Here is a 10,228-nt window from a genome sequence, read left to right on the forward strand (position 1 = left end):
GATAGACTTAGTTTGATTTTTCAAGTGATTGATAAATAAGTTTTTTTCTTAAGGGATCACTGTTACCTTTAGAGTACTCAGTCGTAATAATTAATGTTATGAGACTTCAGGTATCTGGCTGAAGTGAGGTATATTTTTGAATCTTAAGATTAGTTGTGTAATAACCAGGTACTTGATACGCATTGTGACAATATGTTAGGAACAATCGTTTGTCGATTGTTCCCTTGGTAGATTGTTGCCTCCTTTGTTTTTGTTTGTTTTTAATTGCTGGCGAGTTGACGTCTGTTAGACGGCGTCAGACTTCGTCAGTCAGGTTCGTAGCAGCAACGAGTCAGGTTGAAATAGCAGCAAGTTTCAGCTGGAGTAGCTCAGCTGTCAGTGTTTGGAGAGGATCAGTACGTTTCTTGCAGAGTTCAGGTCGGCTCCTGGCAACAGAGCAGCGGAGAGTTTCTTGAGGACGAGATGGTTGCCGTGTCGGCTCTGTCGTGGTCGTCGTGTTTGGAGGAGGACGTCAGTACGTTTCTTGGAGGACGAGATGGTTGCCGTGTCGGCTCTGTCGTGGTCGTCAGTACTGGAGGAGGACGTCAGCACTGTGCTTGAGGACGAGATGGTTGCCGTGTCGGCTCTGTCGGAGTTGTCCTGTACGTTTCAGTGTTCCTGCTTAAGTCAGCAGTTGAGGGCTGTTTCGTCGACTCTATTGAGTTCGTCTGAGGATGTTCATCGCTTGAGTTGCTGAGGCCTTTGTTAATATTCATGATTTTGTATGTTTATGATTTGTTAATCTATTTTATTGATTTGACCATTTATTGCTCTGGCTTTTATTTTGTTCTAGGTTCTGACTTTATGTAAATGTAATTATTGTGCTGCTAATGTTTTACGTTTTTTTTTGACTCGTCATTTGTAATGTCTCTGTTGAGCTGCTCATCCTTATGCTTTGGTCATTCATGATATGTTCATTTATTTTAAATTTAACTGAACCTGACTCGACTGTAAATATGTACATAGCTTTGTAAATAAATTAAGTTTAAGGTCACCTTTTTTGTATTTGTTCTGCTCCTCCCTCCTTTGTTTGTCACCTCTCGTCAGTCATTACAGCCCAATTGCTTGTTTATTTTAAAGAACCTGTCGATCTCGAGAGGCGAGATCATAATACAAATATATATATAATTAATTAATTAAAAAAATAAAAGTAAAATGGTAAAAAAGAAATAAATAAAAAATATGTGAAACAAAATATATACAAATAAAAGATATTTAAAATTAATAAGATTAATAAAAGTAAATACACAAATTAAAATAAATAAAAACATATAATAAAACGAAAAAAATAAAAATAGGTAATAAATATAAATAAGCAAATAAGTAAAAGGAAATAAAGATAAAGAAAATAAATAAATAAAAGTAAGTAAAAAATAATAAATATAAAAATAAAATTGAATTAATAAATAAATATAAATACAAATAAAAGAAAATAAATAGAAATAAGTTACTAAAAAACTATAAACAAATGAATAAATAATAATAGATAAGTAAAAGTAAAAAAAATAGAAATGTATAAAAATACAAAAAATAATTAAACAAAAACATAAAATAAATTAAAATAAAATAAATAAAACCAAATAAAGATAAAAAATTGAATAAACAAACAAATATAAATAAGCAAAAATAAATTTAAAAATACATATATAAATTAAAATAAAAACAAATAAAGAAAAATAAATATATTGAAATAAATAAAATAAAATAAATAAATAAAAATTAATAAGTAATAATGAATAAATATAAAAAATACTAATAAATATACAAAGAAATAATAATAAATAAAAATAATAGTAAATAAATAAATATGAATGATAATAAGTAAGTAATAATATATTAAAATAAAAATATAAAATAACAAATAAAAATAAAAAAACTAATAATAATAATCAATAAACAAAATTAAAAAGACTGAAGAAGAAAAATAAATAGAAAGTAAAAAATAGATAATTAATAGATAAAAATAAAAAAATAAAAATAAATTAATAAGAATGAACAAAATTAAATAAATGAAAATAAGTTAATATAAATCAAATAAATAAAAAAATAAATAGTAATTGATGATGAAATATGAATAAATAAAGATACATAAAAAGTAGATAATAAATAAATAAATTAATTAAAAATAAAAAAATAAATAATACATAAATAGGTATAAAAAATAAAAATAAATAAATATAAATAAATGAATAAAAAGTCATTAAATATAATAAATAAAATTAATAAAAATAAATGAAAATAATAAGAAAATAACCAAATAAATAAACAAAATAAATAAATAAAATGAATATAAATAAACAAATAAAATTTATTAGCTTAAAATAAAATTTAAAAATAAATAGAAATAAATAAATATTAATAAATAAGTATAAAACATTTACTAAAAAAAAGTACATAAAAAATGAAAGAAATGACGATATGTAAATAAAAATAAGTAAAAAAAATAATGTAAACTAAATAAAAATAAATAACATATAAGAAAATAAATAAATAGAAATAAAAAAATTAAAATCATTAAAGATAAATAAAAATAAATGAAAGTAAAAAAAAAAAAACTAAATAAATAAAATTAAATAAAACTAAATAAAAAAATAAAAATGCCTAAAAAGTAATTAAAAATAAGAAATAAAAATAGAAATAAACTATTAAAAATAAAGTTAAATCAATAAATAAAAACAAATAAATAACTATATAAATGCAAATAAATAAATAAAAAATAAACATAAATAAAAAAAAGTAGGTAAATGAAAATAAATAAGATAAACAAAAATAATATAAAAAAACTAAAAATTTAATAAATAAACGAAATAAATACATACAATAAATTATAATAAATAAAATAAATAAATAAAAACAAATTTAAAAAATAAAAAAATAAATGAAAATAAACAAACAAATATAAAATAAATAAATAAAAAAAAAAATGAATAAATAAATAAATGAAAATAAATAAAATAAATAACCAATGGAAATAAATAAATATATAAAAATAAATAAATAAATAAATGAAAATAAATAAATAAATAAAAGAAGCAAATGAATAAATAAATAAATAAATAACTAAATAAATAAATATAAATAACGAATTAGATAAAATGAATAAATTAATAATTATTAAATAAAAAATAAATAAATAAAAATAAAAATAAGTATAATTCTACATATAAATAAATAAAGACTACTAAAATAAATAAATGAAAATAAAAAATATATAAACAAATAAAAAATAAAAATAAATAAAAATAAATATATTTGAATAAAAAGAAATAAAACAAATTAATAAATAAAAGAAATAAAACAAAATTAAATAAATAAAAATGAATAAAAAATAAATAACAAACACATAAAAGTAAAAATAAATAAAGAAAATTAAAATTAATCAATAAATAGATAAATATAAATAAAAGAAATATTAAAAAAGCAAAATAAATATAAAAATAAAAAAAATAAGAAATAAATAAAAAAGTAAAAATTAAAGAAGCAAAAAAATTAATAAGTACATAAAAAAAATAGATGAACAGTGAATAAAAAGATAAATAGAAATAAAAAAAATAATAAAAAATAATAAAAATGAAAAATAAATGAAATTAAAAATGAATATAATAAATAAATAAATAAATAAATAAATAAATAAATAAATAAATAAATAAATCAATCAATCAATAAAGATTAATAAAAAATTTAATAAAAAGCAAGTAAAAATTAATAAATCTAAAAAGCAAAATTGAATAAATAAATAAATATAAATATAAATAAACAAAAATAAATTTAAAAAATAAAATTAAATAATTTAATTAATTAATAAAACATATAAAAGTAAATTACTAAAATAATAAAAAAACATATAATTGAATAAATAATAGTAAATTAGTAAAAAAAAAAAAAAAAAAATATATATATATATATATATATATATATATATATATATATATATATATATATATATAATATATATATAATATAATATAAAATATAAAAAATAATTAAATGAATAAAAAATCAATTAATATAAAATAAATAAGTATGAAAAAATAGAAAACAAACATAAATAAACAAAAATAAATAAAAAAATACATGTATAAATTAAAATAAAAAACACATAAATAAAAATAAATATATTAAAATAAATAACAATAAATAAGATAAAATAAATAAATAGAAATAAATGAAAGTAAATGAATAATAATGAATAAATATAAATAAAAATAAATAAATACAAAGAAATAATAATAAATAAAACAATAGGAAATAAATAAATAAAACTCAATAATAATATAAATAAATAATGATGTATTTAAATAAAAATATAACATGACATAAAAAATAAAAATAGAAAACTAAATAATGATCAATAAATAAAATTAGAAATGACTGAAAAAAGGAAAATAAATAGAAAGTAATAATACAGATAATAAATATATAAAAATAAAAAATAAAAATAAATTTATAAGAATAAACAAAATTTAATAAATAAAAATAAATTGATATAAATCAAATAAATAAAGATAAATAAAAAATTTAAAAGGAAAATGATAATAAAAAATAAATAAAATAAATAAATAAATATAAATAAATAAAGACAAATAAATAATGCATAAAATTATAAATAATTAAAAATAAATATAAATAAGTAAATAAAAATAATTAAAAACAAAAAATCAAATTAATAAAAACAAATGAAAATAGATAAATAAAAATAACCAAATCAATAACTAACAACAACAAAAATGAATAAATGAAAATAAATAAATAAAAATGAATGTAAATAAACAAAAATAGATGAAAATAAATTTTAAAATAAATAAATAATAAATAAATATGTATATAACATTGACTAAAAATAAATAAAATCATGAAGAAAAATAAAAGAAAAAAGAAATATAAATAAAACAATTAAATAAAAAATAATATAAACTAAATACAAATAAATAATATTAAAGAAAATAAATAATTAAAAATAAAGAAATAAAAAACAATAAAAATATATTAAAAAATTTAAGTAAAAATTAAAATAAATCAAAGTAAAAATAAAACTAAATAAAACTAAATAAATAAAATTAAATAGAACAAAATAAAAATAATTAAAAATGCTTAAAAAGTAATTAAAGATAAAACATAAAAATAGAAATAAACGATTAAAATTAAAGTTAAATATAAATAAATAAAACTAAATAACTAAATATATAAATGCAAATAAATAAATAAAAAATAAACACAAAAAAGTAAGTAAATGAAAATAAATAACATAAACAAAAATAGTAAATATAAATAAACAAAGAGATTTAAATAATCGAAATAAATAAATAAAATAAATTATAATACATAAAAATAAATTTAAAAATATATAAAATAAAAAATATAAAAATAAAAAAAAAAATAAATAAATATAAAATAGGTAAATGAAAATAAAAAATTGAATAAATAAAAAAAAAAAAATAAATAACAAATAAAAATAAATAAATAAATAAAAAACAACTAAGTAAAAAAATAAATAAATAAATGAATAAATATTAAAAACAGATGAATAAATAAATAAATAAATAATTAAATAAATAAATGATTAAATATAAATAAAGAATTAAAAAATAAACAAATTAATTAATCGATAAGATATTAAATAAATATAAATGAAATATAAATAAAAATATATAAGAATAAATAAATAGATAAAAATAAATAAATAAGATACATAAACAAAAATAAAAAATATATAAATAAATGAATAAAAAGCTAAATAAAAATAAATATATTTAAAGAACAAGAAATAAAATAAATTAAATAAATAAAAAGAAGTAAAAGAAATTAAATAAATGAAAATAAATAAAATAGATAAAATTAAATAAAAATAAAAAATGAATAAAAGCACATAAAAAAATAAATATAAATGAAATAAAATAAAATGAATAGGGGTAAAAATATTAATGAAAGTAAATAAATTAATAAATGAATATATATAAAAGTAAAAGAAATAATAAATAAAAGCAAAATGAATAAAAATGTAAATAAAAATAAATAAAAAAAAATAAAGATTAAAAAATTTTAGAAATTAATTAATAAATAAAAAATAGATGAACAGTAATTAAAAAATAAATAAAAAGAAATAAAAATAAATAAAAAATAAATAAATTAAAAATTCATTAAACAAATAAATAAAACTTAATACATACATAAATGAAAAATAAATTAAAACTGAAGAAATAATAATATATAAAGTAATAAATAAACAAATATAGAAATACAAAATAAAAAATGAAAACCAGTAATATTATTTAATTTGTAACGCGGCGCCTGGTAAAAGTGAAATGTTTTATCATAGCTGCAACAAGTGATTTATACAGAGTTTTTCACAAGTTTGTGTAGGTCGTGATTTTACTTATTAATACCATGGTATGATAAGTTAGGAAATTTTGACTAGGAAAATATTATTGATAAAATCTTTTGTGTATTTTGTGTGTTTTCTATTTAGGATCTTCAAATTTTACATTTTTGTGTTTTGTAACGAAACATTGATTTACATAGCAATTTAAATATTCTTATTAATTTAACATTGTATACTTGATTTAATACTTCGTTTATTAGATTTTCTTTTTCAACTTGATCTTGGTTCAGGCAATACAACTTTTATGTCTTTAATAGCCACAGAAGCTATATCAGGCACTTGAGGATACATAAACTGTGAAGTTTTTCTTTTCTTCTCAGGTAAGAGACCTCAAAATCTCCATTAAGATCTTTAGTTGAAATTAATATTCCAATATAGTACTTCTTAGGTGCAGTGCTAAATTCAACTAATACAAAGTCACCCAATTTTGGTTCCCTTTCTAGCACTTTAAAGGCATGGGGATCAATTATCATACTCTCCTCCTCAGGTACGTCATCAGATGAATGATCAGAAAGAATAGGTTCCTCATCAGTGGATGAAGTAGCTGGTTCTAAAAAAGCTTGGTCTTGGAAGTTTTTTGTCTCTTGGTTTGCAGTGTGTTCTTTTTCTGGGGTGTCTGTGGCAATCATACTTCGACCTTTCTTACGTCCTGTTTGATTCTTTTCGTGGATCAGCTTTTGGATATCCTCGGAATAACTGAGGGCTTAAGAGTGCTTGTGGAGGTCCCGATTCTCCAGATGGGGTGGCCTTCGTCTAATTCAAGTGTTGCATCAGTTACCTCATTCCTTGGCAGGCCTGTCTGTGGCAGAGCTAGGAGCAAAATCATGTTCAGTAAATATATTAGCATCAAGTGGAAATATTCCACTTTTCCTGAATCCTGATAAAATGTTTGAGCAGTGTTGACTATTCAAGCAACATCATAAATAGTTACTGGGACACCAGGCTTTTGTAAAAGGCGTGAGTCCATGACAGAGTAGTAATGAACTTTAAATGATGAGTAAACTCCCACATCAAGAGGTTGCAGTTTATGACTACAATGTGGATGAAGAGTGAGAATTGTAATCCCATACACTTTTGCTAAGTCTAGTACGTGAGCCAAAGAAGGACCTACGGACTGGACCTGAAACAAGACTATTGAAACGAAAAATGCAATTAAAACGCAAATAGATAAAAAGGTGAAAACAGGTAATTTTCAGGCAAATAGGACCATCAAGCAATAAACAGCTGAGTGGATGATGTTTGAGTGTTCATTGATGGAATTGTTAATTTTTATCCAAATGATTTGAATGAGTGTTTCCATAACCCGCGATGATTCCTCCATTGGATTGTTCCCAGTTGACGAAACCATTGAGCCATCCTAACTCCTCTATGAGTCCATCCACGGACCCTCGAGGTAGCGTTTTGGAACATTGGTTTACATTTGTACACCCTCATGATTGTATAAAATCACGGTGATGATAAAAAACGGACTAACAAGAGTTGGGCTTCAAAACGGACCAATGGTGTCATGGCGGAGGTTCATTTTTCGGTTAGTACACTTTCCCCTCTCACGACGTGGGGTAATAAGTTAGACACATCTTTCGCAAATTATTCATAAGGTTGATGGCTCAATGGTTTATTCTTTGAGTCGCCGAATAGGATGGCCGTGGGTTTTTGTTTTTTTATTTCAAAAACCTGTCATTTATCACTTATATAAACTTCCTTCGGCGACATACCTCCAACGGAGATATACCGAGGTAGCGTGAATTTCGATATTATGCGACATTTGTAATTCATGATTGTATAAAAATCACGGTGTGATAAAAATTTCATAACAAGAGCTGGAACCTATAAACGCACCAATGAACTGTCATGGGCGGAGGTGGGTCATTGTAAAACCTTGTTCACTTTCCCCGCCACGACGGGTAAACGTCCGGAACGATAATTTATTATTGAATTCTTTCTCAAGGTAAACTTTATGTTCGGGTGTTGAGTATTAATATAGTCAAAAAGAGTCAACAATAAAATCACGTTTGAACAAAGCGAACGTGTCATCAATATAACGATTTGTAAAACAAAGGAATTGGAACAAAGAGGCAACTATCAGTGCTCTTCCAGAGAGCTCCATGAAGATATTGTGAAAGCTGGACCTAAAGGAATAACCTATCATCTGTATTGAGTACTCTCATGGACACCATACAGATATATATATATATATATATATATATATATAGAGGAAATTCCAATTTCTACTTCTACTTTCCTATTATTTTATGTATACTTTTCATTTGTTCTGAATTTTCTCTACTTTATGAAGTTTTTTAATCTTTCAAACTTATTTGTTATATTTTTCCTCAAACATCCTACGTATAGGCCTATTTATTTACTCCTTGATCTCTTAGTTATCTACTAAAATATTTACCCTCAAAATATTGTCTACCGATGCTTCAAGTTATTTGTCTATAATACTACATGAACTGAGATACTGAAAGGATGAAATACAAATATTTCAATCTGAAAGCTACCTGTGAAGAGTGTTTCGTGCAACTCCTTTTATTTCTGCTGCTTTCTTAGGCTAGTTTCATCTAACACTAATTTAACAGCTTCTTTCATAGAATTTTCAGTAAAAGTTCCAATGTCTGCTTTTCTTTTCCTATTTCTTGGCATTACTTAGTCCTGTAAACAAGAATTTTGATGTGTAAAGCTTACATTTAGGTTCAAATAGCAATACAGTATAGAATATTATACGTGCCATTGTTGACAACAAGTATTGTTTGAAGATTTTAACACAAACAGTGTAAACGCATTGATTCAAAAGCATGGGGCACAGTGGGACACTGTCCCACTGTGCCCCAAGATTCTTGTCCCACTGTGCCCCATTATAATAATTTGACAATGAAATGAATACAGGCCCTTACCAATAAGCACATAGCAAATATTTATCCAGCTGTCATATCTGCATCCCTTCCTATATCCGATCACTGTATGTTGGGATTACTAGTACAAACACTGAAAACACGAATGCAAAACAAGTGAAAAGAAAAAAATTTACTTTACTCACCAAAAATTAACAAATGCTTGAAAAAAAGTTTCAATCTGTTGATCCCCCAACCAAAAATGGCTCAATGTTTACATTTTTAGTTACTCTCTCTGCCACTAGGAGCTCATTCGAAAAAGTTACCAATTAGTTCGATCACTGTATGTTGGGATTACTATTAAAAATACTGAAAACACGAATGCAAAACAAGTGAAAAAAAAATTTACTTTACTAACCAAAAATTAACAAATGCTTGAAAAAGTTTCAATCTGTTGATCCCCCAACCAAAAATGGCTCAATGTTTACATTTTTAGTTACTCTCTCTGCCACTAGGAGCTCATTCGAAAAAGTTACTAATTAGTCACTTAAAAAGCCAGTGTCCCGGTGTACCCCATGCCCCACTCTGCCTCTCTATGTATATATATATATATATATATATATATATATATATATATATATATATATATATATATATATATATATATATATATATATATATATATATATATATATATATATATCTCTCATATATCTGCCATAAACTGGTCGTCTTGGTTGGGAGAGAATTAAACAATTTAAAACTTATGACTGCAAAGGAACCAAGTGCACCAGATTATGAACAAAGGAAAAGTTATTTGAAACTTACCTTAGATTTTCCTGGATTTACAATTAAATGAGTAAGGTCAACATTTGGAATTAAATTCTTTCACAATTTAAAGGGGTTTATTTACAGAGATTTAGCAATTAAGCTAGGAGACAAACAATGCAAAAATGGTACCCAATGGGCAGGCTCA

This window comes from Macrobrachium rosenbergii, chromosome 10 (assembly GCF_040412425.1).
Source record: "Macrobrachium rosenbergii isolate ZJJX-2024 chromosome 10, ASM4041242v1, whole genome shotgun sequence".
Classification (NCBI taxonomy): domain Eukaryota; kingdom Metazoa; phylum Arthropoda; class Malacostraca; order Decapoda; family Palaemonidae; genus Macrobrachium; species Macrobrachium rosenbergii.